Below are 18,680 nucleotides of genomic sequence, written 5' to 3'. Positions count from 1 at the left end.
GCGAGGTTTCCGGGCGGAGCGGCAGGCGCTGTGGGTGTATGGATGTGGTGCCTGGGGTCGTCCTGCCCGGTGGAACAGTTTCCTCCTGATGTAGCCCTTGTCTATGGAAAAACTTGTAAAGCGGGGAGGGGGGCGGGGGAGGGTTAATGTGTCCGGGAATGTTGTGTCCACTTCTGGGCTCCTCAGAAGAGAGACATGAATTCTTGGAGTCGGACCAGCACAGGGCTGTTAGGATGATTAGGGGCCTTGGGGGCATTTCTCTCGTGAGGACAGGCTGAGGGAGCTGGGCCTGTTCAACGTCGAGAAGAGATGGCTGAGAGAGGACCTTATCAATGGCTATACATTGCACAGAAAGTTCCACCTGGACATGAGGAAGAGCTTCTTCATTGTGGTGCAGGTGACCATGCACTGGAACAGAGGTTGTTGGGTCTCCTTCACTGGAGATACTCAAGAACTGACTGGACACAATCCTGTGGAATGCGCATCAAGGATGACCCTGGACAGGGAAATCGGAACCAGATGACCCCCTGTGGCCCCATCTAACCTTACTGGTTCTGTGATTCTGAGCAGCAGGGGGAAAGAGATCATAAGTTATTCTCTATGAAAAAACTGGAGAGGTGAGGAAGCGGGGCAAAGAGCTGGTGCAATGGAAGGCACAGCTGGCACAGTACAGAGCAGCCAGCTGCACGGAGGTGGTGGGTGCTGAGAACCAAAGATCTGACATTTGGGAGAAGTCAAGAGAGACCCATTCGTTTACAGCCATTCCACCTCTAGCTGTGAAAACCTCTCTGCTTTCAGGAGAGTTGAACTGGACACAGTTATATTTGCAGATTACAAAGGCAGTAGCAATTACCCTGTTCTTGCTGAAAAAAATTAGGGCCCACCAAGAAATCTGTCGAAACTGACTCCTATCTCAGTAGCAATGCAATGGAGTGTTACGTGAAGGGCGTGGCTTCCCAGATCCTTGCTATTACTTTTGACAAAATGCCTTCACGTGCAATACTAAGTAATTTCACTTCTGAAAGTTAAATGCATACCTGTAATGAGCATGCAAGATCTGTTTTTAAATCAGCCTTGATTTTTAACACAGAAGACAGCAAGTTTGGGATGATTTCTCCACTGTTTTTAATTATCTTTTAACTTACATAATTATGGTGAATTTTACAAGGGATTGAGCATCAGCAGTAAAAAAACCTGGATTCCTTTGGCATATGCCACAAAATTCTGTGCAATGAAGATGGATAGTCAGACTAGCTAATCCAAGTTCTGTATCCTACAGTTTTTTTAGAAGCAAGGCAAGGCAGTAGATATAGATATGGGTCTCCATGCTGTTTCTGCTTGCAGCAAATCTGCAAAAGGCTGCCTGTCTGCTCTAAGAGTAATGTAGACTTGTGCAGCCTAGAGCAGCATTAAGTTGCTTCTTTAAGTTGCCTGCCATTAGCCAGAATTTTGTTCTAAAAGAGGTTAATGAAAGATGGTGGTTGCACAGCCCATTAAGCTAGACTAATAGGAAAATAGCAAGCATGGAAGCACTAATACAGTTTGCTGCAACTATAAACTACGTGAATATTGAGCACCACATATATTGCAGGAGGTTGTTCAGCAGTAGAATGTAATATAGTACCAATGTTGCATTATTTTTAAAACATGCATGTAGTCATGCATTCATTCCAAATGAACATGACAAGAATTATGCCAACCGCAAAAAACCCCAAAACTGAAAGGAGTGTCGTGCCGGTTTTTAAAATTCTCACTGAAGAAACACATGTAAACTGTGCATGACCTCAGGTACCTAATAACACCTTGATCCTGAGACTGCTTTAATGCAATACCCTCTTTGGACTGGGTGCATAATGAAAATGTTTCCCAAGGCCAGAGAATATTTAGCTCTGTCACATATATTTAAAAGTTTTTGGAATATGAAAGTCCTTTCAGAAATCTTTCTAGCACAAGTTAGAAGTTATTTGCTGGGATGTCAAAAATGTCTCACATTGTGTTTCTTCAGGAAAAGATTTGTAAAAGATTTCATTTTGAATAGCTGTTGGCATTACTGAAAAGTTGAATATATCCAAACTCCATATTAAAATTTGAACTCTGCTCATATCTGACTTAGTTTAGATTTCATAAGAGCTCAGATAACAACCAAAACGAATACCATAATGGGGATAAGCACTTTTTAAATATGTGCTATATCCCTGAAAGCATTTCACATGTAACATTGTGGCCTTCCTGTTCACTCTTCTTTGACAGAAAGAGGAGAAAAATTAACTGATGTGCATCTAAAAAGAGCAGCTTGGTTACATTTACAGCATCGTCCACATCAGTGTGTCTGAAAACAAAGCAAGACTGATTCTCAGACACACTCAGCATTTGAAAGCCTAACCAAAACCCACAGAAAGTAAAGGCACCTAGAATTTTTTTGAATGTTGATTGTTTAATTCTATATTGGGAGAAAGAAGTGGCGGTTCAATTAACTGGCATTAATTAAGCATGACAGCATTAAAAGTGCCACAAAGAGGAACTTCACAACGTGGTATTCACCAAATTAACATTTTGGAAGGCCTTTTTTTTCTTCAGCAGTTCATTTGCCACAGTGTTTTAAACATTACCCATCAACAGTATTCAAGAAGCTCTCAGAGTTCTTCATGGAAATGAGCCTGACAGGGTGCTCTGAATCACATCCATACAGAACAAAGAAAAGGCATTAGAGCTCTGGTGTGCAGCTGCAGGGCCACAGCCTCCTTGGGATCACAGAGATCTGGAGGCATAGCTCACACAGCTGAATGCCACAGTGGGCAGATGTGGGCAGGATTTAGAAAGGACAGGTCAGGATAGTAGGGAGCAGATTTGGCCTTCTATGTCAGACAGCAGCAGGGATACATGGAGCTCTGCCTGGTCTGTAGAGACCATGAGATGTTGGAGTCCAGGATCTTGAGAGAAGGGAGCAAGGCAAATCAAGTAGCAGAATCATGACCCTGAACTTCAGGAGTTCACTGGTTCAGGGATTAGGGGAAAGCAGTATATGTTGTTTATCTTGATTTCAGCAATGCCTTCACAGTTTTCTCCTGTAGCATCCTCAGTATACAGACTGATGAAAAATGGACTGGGTAAGTGAGCAGTAAGGTGACTGAAAACTTGCTGATCTTCTGGACTTAAAGGAGTGTTATCAGCAGCACAAAGTCCAGCTGCAGATGCATTACTGGTGGATTATTTTGAAGTCTGATACTGGGGCCAGTACTGGCCATTAATGACTTGGATGGTGGGGCAGAGTGCATCCTCAGCAAGATTACAGATGATACTCAGTCAGGAGAAGTGGTTAAACCAAATACTCATGCTGACATGCAAGGGGGGCAGTGACAGGCTGGAAAAAAGGGGAGGTAGTAATCTCACGAAGTTCAACGAAGTCCCACACCAGCAGTCAGATAACCCTGTGCAGCACTATAGAGTGTAGGTTGACTAGCTGGAAAGCAGCTTTGCAGAAAAGGGCTTAAGGGTCCTGGTGGAGAGCAAATTGTCCATGAACCAGCGGTCCATCCAGCGGCATGAAAGGCCAACAGTATCTTGGGCTGTGTCAGGAGGAGCATTGCTCAGCAGCCCAAGGGAGGTGAGCCTTCTGCTCTGTTCAGCCCAGGCAAGACCACATCTGAAGTGCTAATCATGGCTCTCCACAACAAGAAAGGCATGGATAGAGTGGAGAAAATCTAAGGCTATGAAGTTTAAGAGATTGTAGTTGGAATTGGGTAGCCTTGGGAAAAGCCTCAGGAGATCTTGTCTGTGCACAAACACTTGATGAGAGGGTATAAAGAGGATGGGTTCATACTTTGCTCAGTGGTCCCCAAGCCAAGAGGCAACGGGTTCCAACTGAAACAGGAAATTCCATTTAAAGATAAGGAAAAGCTTTTCAGCTGTGGGAGTGGCCAAACACTACCACAGTTCGCTGAGAGAGGTTGTAGAATCCACGTCCTTGAAGAGAGTCAAAACTCATCTGGACACAGGCCTGAGCAACCTGCTTAAGGTGACCCTACTTGGAGTAGGGATAGTTGGACTATATGTTCTCTAGGGCCTTGCAACCTCAGTCATTCTGTTTGAAGAATTCTGTAGGTCAAACTGAGTTCTGGCTAACTGCTTGTGCTATTATTTTAAAATTAAGAGCTGTAGATACCACGCAGATTGCTTAGCTAGAATCCAGTTTGTCCTGTTGCCCAGTGCTATAAGATACAGCACCAATTCTAACCTGCCTGTGTGCATATTTCTCATCTCATCTTCTGGTTATTCTTAAGGACTTTAAGATATTCAAGTCATTCTTCTCTTTTGTACCCTCAATTGTAAAATAAAAGCCTGAAAATGATAACTAAGGATGTTTGGAAATGCTGCACACCTAAACATGTACACAACCCATAAGAAATAGATAACACCTTGAGAGTTTAACTCAGTGAGTCAGATATTCCTTGTGTTGTTGACTCATTCTCTCAAAAATATTCTGGCTAGTCCTGAATCTTACTAACTCTTAGAAGCCAGGGTACTATAATTCTTATAACCTGCTGCAAAGTTGTCCTTCAGAGTTTGTCTGCCAGATGATGTGTTACTCAGCTTAAATAAACCTGAGAGACTGATTCCACAAGTGTTATGGAGTATTGATTCATTTCCTTTGAGTGTCTGGCTAAAGGGTGACTTGAGGAAAATGTAAAGTTTTGTTCTTAAATAAATATTGTATGTAAATGGATCATGTAAGCAACACTCAGATTTCATGATTGCCTGGAGTGGGAACTGGATAACGAGACTTTTCAACTCCACGGGATTTGTAGCAGGTATTTGTATAGAGCAGTTTTGAATGTTTCAGAAAAATCTGTGAACATTTGAAAGGCTTGTGAACCAGTCTCAGTTATGCTCCAGGTCTGGTTAAACCAAATCAGCATAATTGTTCTTCAGAGGATCTTTTATTATGTGTTACACATTTCACTTTACAAATAAAAATTATTTTAGAAAGGGAACAGATCTTTCCATTAGGACTAGTAGTCATAGAAATGCTTTATGCTTTATTGCAATTGAGTTTGGTTCCCGTAATCTCTTTTTTCCTTGAGGAAAAAATAAAAAGTATTTGCTTCCTTGGGTTTAATTTCACTATTTTTTGAGGTCTGATTGACAGCAAAGCATGAAGGGAAAGACTTAAAAGCAATGCACACAGAAAGAAAGCAAAAAAAGACTAAAACTGGACAGATTTTTTTTTTTCCTTTTTTTGGGGGGTGCAAGGTGACATGGCGAGCTGTCCTCAAGAGATAAGAAAATCATCATTTAAAGGCTCCTAAGCAGAAGTGATGAAAATGTGATCTGGTGTGGGAGACTTGGACATGCATCTTTCATAACTAAAATCGTAAAACCTGTAATACGCAGCCCTTGTAAACAGCTATCTGACTCAATCATCAGGTCAAACCTAGCCAAAATATCTCTAACCAAATGAAAATATAGGAAATGTGAATGCCAGCTGTAAATTGCTAGGCTGCTATGAGGATCCAAAAAGAATGAAAAACTGTATAGTGATTCTCTGAGAGATAAAACTTGTTTTCCTTTCCGACCTGTTTTAGGCAATTTACATCATTAATTGTGTGAGCCATAACCTAAAGCATTATACTTTTGAGGAAACAAGCTGAGACATACATACAATAGACACAAAAAAAGCATACTAGGAAGCAGCTCTGGAGCTCGGTAAGTGTAGGACTCCTGTTTACCACACAAAAAATTGTATTCCAATACTGTGAGTAGAATCCAGTGCTTTTTACAAGTTATTTCCTGTGTTTCTTCTTTGTGCTGTCTATGCATCTAGCAAAGTAGGGTAGCTTGATGAAGTGGCAGTTTTTAGGGGAATATTATAGCTGTGTACAAATATGCTGGAGATGTAAACTGGAGACAGGCTAAACTGGGGTCTTGTCAAACAATTCACCAGTCAGCTCCCCTAAAGCATGTAAGAATGCTGGGTTTTCGTGTGGAAGGCAGGGATATTTTTGCTCTATCCCTGGGGGTATTTTTCCCTGACTCTGAAGTCAGTTAACCTCTTTTACTAGGGGAATCAGACTGCTGGTGGTGCCAGAAACCACAAACGTCTGGGACCAGTATGTCAGAGATTATTTCTGCTGAATCAGCTCTCAATATAACAAATGTATTAAGTCAGTAACTTAAGCACATTTCATAACACAATGGTAACTACACTGCAAAGTATATCTTTGATTTAGACAAGTTTTCAGCCCCTGTCCAGTGATCATTTTTAGGTTAAAAGAGTATGAAACCTTTTGTGACACTGGCATTCGATTATAATACCAGTAAAATCCTGGTAGATTTTTTCAAGTGTTTGCTTATAAATAAAATAGAAGATAAAATAGAAGAAATACCATTATATGATTTCTAAAGCATCGCAGGACTTACCAAGCTAGTTATCTTAAAAGTTACTTTAAATGAAATGAATCATTAGAAATACATTCTATATTTAAAATTAAGTTGCCATGCGTACCTATTAATGTATAGATGTAACTTAAAATTTTTGCAAGGTATCTGATCACTCTAATAAGTAACAATCTTTGTTGGGTTTATTCAAAGCAATCTGCTGGCTTGTACATATACGTGTGGACGCATATGGTGTGTTCCTGGCCCAAAACCAGACTGAAACCCTTTTCTAGTTTGTAATTAAGGCTGTTCAAATGCAAGTATCAGTAATTAAAACATAATTAAACCACAAAATAGCAAACTTTACCTCTATGCCATAATAGCTAAGTCATAATGTCCAAATCAAACAGATGTAGCCAGAACGAAAGACTGAAATATACAGCATTCTGTTGCTTGGGCTTTTTTCACAGGCCTACCAGGGACTTCCCACAACATTCAAGATTATTGCCAGTCCAGAGCTTACCAGCCCTTCTTCAAATTCAGCTGTCTGTTGTGGTTGAACCTGGGGGCTGATTCTCTCCATGTGAGTCTTTGGGTAAAAGGAGCAAATAAGTGACTACTTAGGCAAAATGTAAAAGGAGGTCCATTGACTTTCACCAAAAAACGATGTGCTAAAACTTCAGACCTGCAGTCATAGCTTTAATTAACTGGAAAAAAAATAGCTGAACAAAATATCCCCAAGAACCATTCTCGTATTACTTGTCTTTTTTTTACTTTTTCTTAAAGAAGATATTAACCTAGCTTTGTATATGTAGGTGTGAGGGAATAATTCTGGTTTAAGACAAATTTGTTGTTATTATGACTTCCTTGATATTTATCATCTAACTACTACAACTATGGGAGCATAAAAATAAATGGAGTAGCAGTTGTCACCATAGATGCTGAGGCAAAGAAGTCATCTTCTAAGCCAGATAGTTGAGGTTCCGTTTCATCTACATGGTATGAAAAATATTTGCATTCATTTTCATTCGTGTAATGTTTTCTTAGAATACTTCAGGCAAAATGTAGAAAGATTAAAATATCTCAATTTGTACGTGACTGTATTCATTTACACTTGTGTGCATATTAAGTTTATGTAACTAGTACAAAATATAACAATCAATTAAGTTTTTGACAGAATCTGGGGTGTTCATTTACAGCACAATATTTGTATAAATATACTGAAGGAAAAAAGTGCTTAAACTTTTGTTTACTGCAAATTTTTGGATCACTACCATCCTTCCACAACAAAGACAGAGCATCAGATTCTTTCAGCTGAGTTTGAGATGCTCAAATTATTTTCTACACAGAATGAGATTGATCAGTACTTAGTTGTAGGACAAATGACACCCTAGGTTATTATGTCATCTTGGAAAGCAAACAGAATCCAGAAAGAATTTCACCTTGTTTCTAAAAAGCCATGTAATCTTGATTCCTTAAAAAAAAATAAAAAAGGAAAGCTACTATTAACTCTTGTGGGGTAATAGGTTGTTTTGACAATGATGTCATGCAGATTTATGGATGTATCTTTCAGCTTCACTCAAGATCTAATTTTCCTCAATAACTCCCAAGGCTTGAGAATTCAAAGGCTGCTGGAATCCTTCATGAATTGCCCCTGATCCTCAAGGACATAAGAGCAATTACAAAGTAATTTCAAAACACATTTAGTTAGACTGCATATCTCACCTTGGAAAGAATAATCTACAACATTTACACATTTACATATACACAGAACCTTTAAATATGCAACAGATGTTTCATTTTTTGAAAAGATCTTGAATTCATTGACAAGCCTTTGGCTAAACTGATGAATTAATTTGTTCGGGGCGGATTTCATAAATCCTCTAATAATTCATACCCTTACACATCTTGACTTGATTTCTGAGGTCTACAGCATGTGTTTTAAATGTTTTAACCTTTACTACTTTAATCAGGTAACATTTATTTCAGGGCTGGATGATGATCGGTCATTGAAAGATACAGTTGACTGGGAAATAAAATTCAATTTGTCAGTTAAACAAATCTCCACATCTGAAGTGAGAAATAATCAGTCTGTGTTACTGGATCTCTGAAATGCTTAGTGGTTTTGATGTCACTCTCACATTCAAGAATATATAGTGCTGGGTTGCTAAGTATAGCCGGATGCAGTGCTGATGTGCAGAAACCACAGTTGCCATGCTTATATATAACCAATTTCTCGGGGTGGTTTAAATGTAAGCCTTTAGCTCTAAACTGAGATTTATTTCTATCATTTTAAGCTATTTTTCTTTAATACTTAGGGGCTAGATACCAATTTAAACAACAACGAATTCAGTCTGGAAAACAAATTTTGCCTAAGCTGTTTGCTTTGGAGAGGTCTTCAACTTTGTTACTGCCCCTGATGTAATGTACTAAATTATATAAAATAGTTTAAGATAGTTTTTATTGATGTGTCTGATCAAGTGCAATAAAATGTTCGAGTAAAACTGCATAAAAAAGACTTTTGTCTTCCACAGCTGCTAGACAGCGGACATGACAGCCACATGACAGACTCAATAAAACATATTTTCTTAGTAGATTGGGTCATTAAAAGGTCCAGTCTAAAATCACTCAGTTATGATAAGAATATATTAAATTTAGAATGTTTTTCTTTCAGGTGAAAATCATAAACAGTGCAAATGGTCATTTTTTGCCATTCATCTTCCATGATGTTGACTCATAAATTGAGGGTTAGCTAGTTATTGAAGTCTGAGTATGTCAGTGTTGACTGTTTATTTCTAGTCCCCATCTGTAGGACTGTGCAGAATTACGAGTGTTAGCAGCCTCATTCGAGACACTGGTATTTATTCTGTAATGTTGGTACTTTTTTACTCTTATGCATTTCTAAAGAACCTCTCTTATATCAAGTACATTCATGGACTTGTGAAAGAATTGCAGGATTAGACGGTACATAACAGACCTGCATCTGATTTCAGCCTTCCAAAACAACCTGAATTCGACTTAAAATGCATCTAAGTGGTTTACATTTATTTGAAACAGGTCTGCAAATAAGATTTCTTAATCTGGACTAGTTATGTATATCTGCCTTTTAAATCTCTAATGCAAAATGCTGTTCAGGAAGTGGAACTACATTACATAGGTGAAAAAAATATTTGAAAAATGAAAATTCTGCTTACCATCATGTGTTTATTCATTTTCCAATATATTCTGGAAACAGGAGAGTTAACAGAGTTTATTTTTTATCCTTGATGTGTTCACTAGCTTCCTTCTTGCCAGTTTCTCTGTGTGCCATATAAACCTCAGACATGAGCTGAGTAGCTAACTAGAGAAAGTAAAGCAAAATGTGTACTAACTGCCTTCTATGTGCCTTTTCTTTGACAATGACACTTTTATGGACCTCTCTGCCTGGAAGACAGGTTTTATTAAATTTTAGAAATGTAATTATAACCAGAGAATTGTTAGGAAATGGATAATCACTTTTTAAGATATTTTTAAAGCTTGACTGGACAAAATGCCAAGCTTCTAACTTGAAATTAGACTGACAGCTTGAAATTAGGTTTCAAGCTTGAAGTTAGGTTTTGAGCTTAAAATTCTTCAAGCTTCTGTGCTGAAATTCTAATGTGAAATTAGTCCTGTTTTTAGCAAGAGGTTGAATGTATAATCACCCAAAACTTCTCTGGACTAGACTTGTCAAAGGTTCTCCTCCTTTTAGTTGAAATTGGCTCACAGATTTGAGAATTACAAGAGGAGACTAGAAGATAATACAATCACACATGCTTTGTCAAATTACTTGGAAGATTGCAATATGACACAATATCTGAAAAAAGATCCAAAGTACAGAGTGCACATAGCTGGATAACAGTTCATCCTGTTAACCACCACGCACCTCTCACTGAATCTTCCAGAATTCATTGGTATCAGAAGTCTTTAAAGGATACGTTCAGTAGAAGACTCTCAAAATCTCCTGGTGTACAATTTGTTAAATACATCACATTTGACAATCTGATCACACTTCACAGATTGTGAGAAATTGTTATATCTGGGAAAATAATTTCTCTCATCTTGTTCACTAGATGAGCTTTCCTGCTGGATAAATCTAGATTGCAGCATTCTCAGGGATCAGGATTGATATTAATGTGCTATTTAGATTGCAGTCAGAAAGCAAACAGATCTTATGCCTTTGAGTTGCTCATTAGAAACAAACCAAGCCACTGGGGAAAATGCTAGAAGAATTGTCAAATTGTTGTCAGATACTGTAGCTTGCAAATGCAAAACAAACTACTGTATGCTATAGGAACAGTTGTGTGATAACATACTAGTGGAAAACAGGTGACAGGATAAGCTTTTATCTGAAGAACAAATATACCATAAACAGTGTGAAGTGGTTGCTAATTAATTTTCTTCAAATATTTTACGTAATAGTAACAATACCTTCTGTCACGGCATCTCTGCTACCTAATCAGTAACACATTGCAGCATATATTGAGGACAGCAGAGTATTTCACAGCTAAGCAATCAAACAGGAGGAGGTTGAGTGAAAGACTTGCCACAGAGGAAAAAGAATTCTTACAGTAGTCAGGAAAAAAATGCCCTTTGATTTTTAGTTTCTCGTTTCTAAACTATAGATATTCACTGCTAAACTCAAATTCTGAGATGAACTTTTACTGGTAATATGTTGTTTTCTACAAAAAAATTAGTTTCTTACGGAAGTCAGAGGACCCTAAACTCAGCTCCACATTTAGCTGCAAAAATACAAAATATACAAATTTGCAGCCAAACAGCATTGTTTATGCCAAGAAAACAGTCTTATATAAACACAGAAGTCATTCTTGTACATCAGCTAAAGTGGGTGTGGCCATTTTCTCAGGGTAGCCAGAAGATACTATATTGCTTCATGCTTGACTTCACATTCTTTGTTTTGGAATTAATGTATCTCAAGGATAAAAAAATGGAATACTGTTTACTTAGTTTGCATATAATTTTGGATCAAGTATCCAATCTGAAATTCCCCTGGCACAATTTGAGGGCATTTCCTGTTGTCCTGTCACTTGGTACCTGGGAGGAGAGACTGATTCCTATCTAACTGCATCCTCCTTTTAGGTCGTTGTCGAGAGCAATAAGGTCATGCCGAGCCTCCTTTTCTCGAGGGTAAACAATTCCAGCTCCTCCAGCTGTTCATCACAACTTGTGCTCCAGACCCTTCCCCAGCTCCAGTAATTTTCTGGACACACTCCAGAACCTCAGTGGCCTTCCTGTCATGAGGGGCCCAGAACTGGACAGCACAGGATTCAAGGTGCAGCCTTGCCAGTGCTGAGCACAGGGGGACAATCACTGCCCTGGTCCTGCTGGCCACGCTATTGCTGATACAGGCCAGGATGCCATTGGCCTTCTTGGCCTCCTGGGCACACTGCTGGAACATGTTCAGCACCCCCAGGTCCTTTTCATGGGGCAACTTTCCAGCCACTCTGCCCAAGCCTATAGTCCTGCATGGGGTTGTTGTGACCCAAGGACACAGCACTTGGCCTTGTTGAACCTTGACCCATCAATCCGGCCTGTCCAAACCCCTCTGTAGAGTTTTCTGACCCTCCAGCAGATCAACACTCCCACCCAACTTGGTGTCATCTGCAAACTGACTGAGGGGGCACTTGATCCCCTCATCCAGATCGTTGATAAAGATATTAAACACAACTGACCCCAACACTGAGCCTTAGTGAACACCATGGGTGACTGACCACCAGCTGGATGTAACTCTATCCACCACCACTCTCTGGGCCTGGCCATCCAGCCAGTTTTTAACACAGCAACCAGTGCCCCCAGTCCAAGCTGCAAGAAGCCAGCTTCTCCAGGAGAATGCAGTGGGAGACGCTGTTAAACGCTTTACTGAAGTCCAATGCCCAGGCAGACAATACCCAAAGCCCTTCTCATCTGCTAAGTGGGCCACCTTGTCTTAGAAGGAGATCACATTGGTCAAGCAGGACCTGCCTTTCATAGACCCATGCTGGCTAAGCCTGATACCCTGGCTGTCCTGCATGGGCCATGTGACAGAAAACTTGCTCCGTGACCTTCCCCACCACCAAGATCAAGCTGACAGGCCTGTAGTTGCCTGAATGCTTCTCCCAATGCTTCTTGTAGATGGGCTAGCTTCAAAGAAAGTTAAAATGCTTGAAGTGCAGGATCTAAACTTTGAAAAGTGTTTTCCAATCACATTGCAAGCCTGTATCTTACAAAATGATCTTTTTCTAACGTTTGAGTAATACAAACCAGTTCAGTAAACTTGGATGAAGACAGAGGTTATGATCTTCCTTTAGGGTTTGTTTGCATTTTTTTACCTCATCTTCCCTTTCACCTGTTTTTCTTCTGAAACAAGAAACACAAGAAATCACTTTCTGGTACAAGAAATCACAAAGGTGGTGGACATATACCTACGTATATTTACTGACTCACAAAATTATTTATGTCCAAACTTCCTACAGATGGAGCTATAATGCAGTTTGTAAGGGCCTGATTACTTTTACAGAAAAGAAAGGGATGACATCTTCACAAGTGGTCTTCTTATTTAGACACCTTATGTTGTATTTCCAATTTACTTGTCTTTTCCTGGAGTATTTTTCAGATAAGGTTAATTTAAAAGATACCATATCTGCTAGGTTGAGTTTTATACAAAAAACCCCAAACTTCTGCGATTACTGAGCTTCATTTTCTAACTATTTAATGCTAATAGATTTAGCTTATTCCTTCTTTAAATCCTTTCTTCAACATGGCAGTTAATACAGAAGGAAAAAATCATGAAGAGGATATTTGAAGAAAAGAGACAATGTTTTCTTGCTGTATCATTCTACTCTTGTTGCATGCTTTCTGCCATTTTGCCTTTGCTGTTATCTACTGTACTGTTTACTTTTGGGACCAAAGCCACTTCCTCCATATGTGGGGTTACATGGATAACATTCTCCAGCCTTTGTTTTAGAGGAAGGCTGAATTGCTGCAATTTGATTTTTCATGAGTTCCACCAGAGAGTTAAAGAGATGTCTTAAACTGTATCTTTTGGACTCTTCAGATACTTTTTCACTAAGTTTTCATGCTTTCTGATCTTCTATTGTGCCACTTACGTAGCAGATAGAGAGTAAGAAAGTGCCTGGTCTGGCACCATGGACAGAGGCCCCTTATGAAGTGGCTCGAGTAGTGGACAGTATATTCCTGACAAATCTTAGTCGTGTGTGTAACTCAAATATTTAAAATACTTAATTAGGTTAAAAGAATTAGCTGCATTGGCAGATTTTGAGTGTGGATAATTCTTCACTCAAAACTGGACAGAACCAACAGTTCTTTTTCTCTGAAATATCTGTAGTTTGGGGGAGTTTGGAACTGTCTGGAGGCTGAAAGATTTGACAATTGTATTCCATTCCACATAGTCTGAGAGTAATAGCAAAGGCCATGATGAATCGATGGTCTAAGTGATAGCATAACACTGACAGGCTGCTCTTTGGTAGTGGTCTTTTGCCCTCCGAAATACATTTTATGCTCCCTGCAGTGTTTTCCTTTGCTTATATCTAAGAAACACATAAAGCTCTAGCCCTAGGAGAATACAATCCAGACACAATGACTGTTGCATATGGGGACTTCCATTTCTATTTTCATAATGAGAAATAGTTTGAAGACAGAAGACATTTTCTGTCCGCAAAGATTATTATACTTCAAACATAGCTTTTGGAATTTTGGCACTGCATTTGAATTAGCCATTCTACTGACCCAAAAAACAAGAATGAGGGGGCTGTGTGGTGAGTGTGTCCTAAAATTATTCTTATCATCTACTTCATGTTCAAGAGGTTGTCACATATTTATAGCTGCAGGCTCCTTGCTGATACACTGGGACTTTTTGGTCATGTACAGTCCTACATCAGCCACACCTACAAGACTTAGCGAGTGGATTCTCAAGACTAGGTTGAAATGAGGTGTTCCTTAGGCCTGAAACAAAGCGCTGCATCCTGACACAGTGCCGCATGCCATACCTTTTTGCCTATGAAGGTAGGATCCTTTTGCTTAGTGTTGGCTTTTATTAGCAAGTAGCCTATCTTGGTTTATTAATCATATGCAGAATACAAGCAGAAAATCCTTTTCAGAGGCCCTAGAAGTTCATTTTGGGGGACTGCTAATTTTGCTGAAAACATAAGGGCTGAGGACAGGTATAGGATTGGAGAGGAGATTCTTACTGGTTAAGAATATAGGCAAGGGGCCTCCAGAATACCAGGGAGAATAATTTCTGATGGATTATATAGTCCGTAGTGGTGGTAACATTAGGCTGCAGTCCCTGTATTGTGTTTTATGGTAAATGCTTGTCATATTACAGAAGATGATCTATTTATGACCCATATCTATTTATCTGGCACCCTTCAAAGAATGGAAATGCTCCTTGTCTGGTGAGGTCAGCCTCCAAAGTGTCCACTGTGACTAAAAGTAACAAAAATTATTCTCAGTGGATCACATATGAACCAATTGGGTATATTGGCTTATTAGTTTTGTGCTCATGGAGTTAAACTCAGAAATATTATGGAATATGAAAATCATTTTCTTTGTGAAACAAGCTCTTCAAGAAGTGACTCATGAAAGATCTGAATCCCAAGTGGACATTGACTGAGAGACTCAGCTTACAGTATAACTCTGTATAATGATGATTTGGAAAACTGCTAGTACTGAGAAGAAAAGGTTATTTCATATATTCTGTTCCATACATCATGAGTTAAGCCAGTTTTTCTTTTGACCATGCACTTCTGACCAGCACCAGTGAGATTTCTCTGACAGGTGTTACCAAGAGTATGAATCAAAGACAGTTTGATGGTAAAAAAAAAAAAAAAATTGAGTTTCACTTCTTGAAAGGCAGATTGTGTCAATAATGCATCCTTTTCTATGTAAATGATACTAAAATTTAATCTTCCAGTGACATGCTCCTAATGTAAAACTGAGGGCGCTTTCAAAAGCTGATCTCCCAGCTAAACTGAAAAGAAGATTTATGATGCAACTGAGATGCTGTCTTTAGGGTTCTGTGTATTTTGATTAAGAAATATTCTTTTTTTCCTGTTACAGAAATTACTGAATATTTGAAGGAAAGTCTCTCTCTGTCTTTTCTTCCTCTTGTTGCCTGAGGCATTGCCATTTATCATTTCAGAGCTGTACCTTTCAAGCTTATGGGAAGGCCACGCAGTTTATATCTGAATACCGGCAGGAAATGCATTAGTGACTGTAAGCTCCTACAACAGTAGATGCAGGCTGTGCAAAGAGAGGATACTTGGGTAACAAAAGAGTTGAAATGCGAGGAGCAGGTTGCACATGGCTTTTGTGTGTTTTGTACAGTTTTTCTTGCTTTGTTTGGGGACAAGGGCTACAGCCTTTATCAGGACCCAGACAATGCTATGTGAGTAGTCTCCTATGGGCACTACTTGTAAAGTTTACACTGTCTATAAACTCGATGGAAAGGTGAGTGCTCTGTAAAAGCACACTGCCAGGAAAGCAAAGTCAGAATAAGGAGAAGGATGTGCAATACCAGATTCAGCTCCAAAGATTAATTATTTCCCTGCTTGCTGACCCTTCCAAAACTGAGCACATCCTTGCTTCCAGCAATCTACTGAAGAATTTGTTCACTCTTTAGCTAGACAGAACTAATATGATTTCTCTAGTCATTTATCCAATTTACCACAGTCTAACTATGACTTTAGTCAATTCTAACCACTGTAGTTTTTTGTGTCTGAGCTTGCATTTTGTTCCCTAAACTATTTTGTTCTAACACTTCATCTCTATGCATACAGGTCCTAGACTAGAGGGCTTGAAACTGCTCTGTGGTATTAAAATACAAAATTAAAAGCAGCCTGAGAAGGTCTGATAATTGATAACATTTGTTATCAGCATTGTTCCACTTCCTTATGGCTTCCTTAGTAACTAAGGAGGATCCTGATCTGAAGTTTATTGAAAGTCCTAAGGCCGTGTCCTACTGATCTCAGTTAGGCATGTTACAGTGTCAGGCCCTAGACCTGAAATGTATACACAGTACTGCCTTGGCTATAGAAGTTTATAAAGGTGTGCATTCAAGAATTACAAATCAGGATTTGTTTTCAGATTTAAAGTTCAGTCATACAGTTTATTTCTGAATCAAATAACCCATCCTTCATATTCAGTGCCACATAGCCTCCAGAAGAATCCAACTCAGCAGCCAAAAGAAATCACTCTACACTTACTTGATATTCATCACCAACATCTGGGAGGGCAACCTAGGTGTCAAGTGAGAGGAAATGGCAACACCCCATTTAGCTAGACTTCACCATCTGATCTTATATCTCTTTTCTGCTTCTTGTCAAGCAAGTTCTCGGTTTTGGTTTGATATATGTGCTCCTTTTCCTTAGTAAACAACTCCCACTTGTAAGGTGGAGTGCTGAAGCTCAAGCCTAGGTTCAAGAAGAAAGCCTTCCTATCCTCAGTGAGTTAACATGGAGAGCATCCAAGTACAGGAAAATAAGAAGAAAAGGCTTGAAAGCAATCTGTCAATGGATCCATACCACATTACTCTTGTAAAAGATACTAGATGATAAACAAAACATGAAAATGGGCAGAAAGGAAAAGTGGGAGCTAAAAAAGCTTTGTCTGGAACAGAAGGTACATGCAATGAAAGATGTAAAGTTTGCTCAGACATGAATGTTCCCTCAATCTTACTCTGCTATTAGTCTGATAAAGAAATAAAAGGAAGGTATTTTTATATTAACCATATTTTAAACCAGCAACCTGCAAATGCAGGGGGAAAAAAGGTTGATACATAACTCAAGTCTGGTTTCCTTTTCAGTTTCTTTAGATAAAACTCCTGCCCTTTGCAGGGCTATAATTTTTATTTCAGCATGTTCCTCTGGTGTTTTCTGTATCTGTCTGCTTCTTCAGGAGAATCTTGCACATTTGAAATATTTACTGTTTTCAGACTGTCACCAAAAACTTTGGTGATTTTTGTAATAATAACTGAACATGCTGAAATAGTCTCCTAGAAAAAAATGTGGGTTTTTTTACTCTGAAAAAATGACACAAATCTTTAATAATGATGGAATAAAATCACTAGATTATTTTGAAGTAAACATTTTGTGAAAACATCTATTGTCTGTAGAAAAATTACATTGATTTTATATAAAGTACGTTAGACATACATATAAACTTACGTACATGGTAGTATATATTTATGAATGAAGCTCTTAAATAGAAGATAACATTGTCAAAAGGACCACTGTGGACTCCAATGACTACAGCTTAAACTCCATTTGCATTTAACTCCAGTTCCAGTAGTTTAAAAATGTCATTTCTTATCCATACTTACCCATTAATTCTGGGGAAGGGTTTGATTCATTAGTTACATTATACTCATTTGTGGTATAATCCTCTTACATATATGCTGCCAAGATGGCATTGTTAGCCACAGAAAGTTTAGGAGGCTGAAGACAAGATCTGCTTCCAGGAGGGATGTATAAATGAGAAAAAGAAAGGATAAACCTGGTTTATTTTGACATACCAGTTTTCAGGACCTCTCCTTGAAACACAGAAGATAGAAACTTCTCCTGAGAAATCTATTTAATACAATGTATGAACACCAGATCACAGAAAGCAGACTTCATATGTCTGTCTTAACTTGACTGTGCTTAGAACTTTGTTGCTATAACTGTGTAGGTCAGGAAGTCCATATTGCATCCAGCTAATTAATTTGAAAAAAATATTCAGAAAGTATCAGATAACTAGATCCTCTTGACTGGATTTTGGTCAGAAAGCCATAGTACCCATGACAACTCTTGCAAAAGTAAAAGAAAAGATGATAGGTCCTTTAATTATTGTAGCTGGTCTTAGTGTACTGTTTCAGTCTCATTTGAAAAGTGGTGTTTGCAATGGCACAATATTTGCAGTATAGACACCGGATGTTGTCAACATGAATTGTAATAGGGAATGGTCCAAGTATTGGTGAGCAGCTGCTTTAATCTGTACAAAACCATTATTTAGCTAAGAATACCCCAAGCACATAATGCATTTTAAAAGTCTGATTGGGTATTTTTTTAATACGGATTCACGGAATGCTTTGAAAGAAGTTGTTCTGTAATCAAGTCTGAGCGACTTTGTGATATACTGATTCACAATTAAATACGAAGAAGCCAACCAATAACTAGAGGGCCATTATTTAAACCTCTGTCCATGTTGTGAATTATTTGAAAGATGTGTGTTCTGTGTGGAAGTGGGGTAACTTGGCAAAAATGTCAAATAGTAATGTCCCTGACTTCTCA

This window comes from Corvus brachyrhynchos, unplaced genomic scaffold, assembly GCF_000691975.1.
Source record: "Corvus brachyrhynchos isolate BGI_N302 unplaced genomic scaffold, ASM69197v1 scaffold424, whole genome shotgun sequence".
Lineage (NCBI taxonomy): Eukaryota > Metazoa > Chordata > Aves > Passeriformes > Corvidae > Corvus > Corvus brachyrhynchos.
Note: the sequence above shows the minus strand (reverse complement) of the source record.